Below are 779 nucleotides of genomic sequence, written 5' to 3'. Positions count from 1 at the left end.
TTCCATCAGATGTGCTTCTCCACAGATGACACAACTCGTGGTCGTTTGAGCAATTGTGTTGACCTGCCCTTTCTGTGTTCTCGTGCTATTGATTGCGATGCCTTGTATCAAACTCATCATCGCGTTCATTTGGGTTTGTAGGGATGCGATGGCCCCATTAGTTGCGTCACTATCTTTGATCCTCAATTTTTGATCGCTTTCTTTCCAGTCTTCATGATTTTTAGAAATGCGATCAAGTATATTCTTCGCCTCATCGTAAGTTTTTCAAGCAGACCACCAGCTGCTGCCGCGTTGGCAGTCATCAGCGATGCAGGGTTTAGTCCGTGGTAGAAAATTTCCATCTGTAAGCAATCTGGTAAGCCGTTATGCGGGCAATCTCTTACCAGCATCTTAAACCTCGCCCAGGCGTCACTGAGCGATTCATCAATTTCCTGTTCAAAATTCGTGATCAAATTCCTTCTTCTGGCATTCTTCGTCGAAGGGAAGTTCTTCTTCATGAACTTCTCGACTACTTCTTCCCATGATGTAATCTCCCCTGGTTCGAGAGAATAAGCCCATTTTCGTGCCTGGTCACACAATGAAAATGGAAACAATGTTAATCAAACCTTCTCAGCGGAGATGTTAGGGAGCACAAAGGTGTTGCAAATTTCAATTAAACTCCGGAGATGGGTGTGTGGATCCTCGCCACGCCTTTCACTAAACTGTCCAGCCGTTTGAATCATCTGCAACATAACCGGTTTCATTTAAAACCTCGATCCGTCTAGAGTTGGCCTCATGAT

At 44.8% G+C, this 779-nt stretch overlaps 1 non-coding gene across 1 annotated transcript; it reads left to right on the top strand.

Annotated features, from left to right (window-relative positions):
* The first annotated feature begins 357 nt into the window (after nt 1–357).
* LOC120087368 (small nucleolar RNA R71) lies at nt 358–464 on the top strand. Its single transcript, XR_005484506.1, has one exon. It is a non-coding gene; the product is annotated as a small nucleolar RNA R71 (small nucleolar RNA).
* Nucleotides 465–779: the final 315 nt, after the last annotated feature.

The sequence above is a fragment of the Benincasa hispida genome, chromosome 9 (genome assembly GCF_027475165.1).
Source record: "Benincasa hispida cultivar pf3 chromosome 9, pf3_genome.v1.1, whole genome shotgun sequence".
NCBI lineage: Eukaryota > Viridiplantae > Streptophyta > Magnoliopsida > Cucurbitales > Cucurbitaceae > Benincasa > Benincasa hispida.
This window is presented reverse-complemented; position numbering and strand designations above follow the sequence as displayed.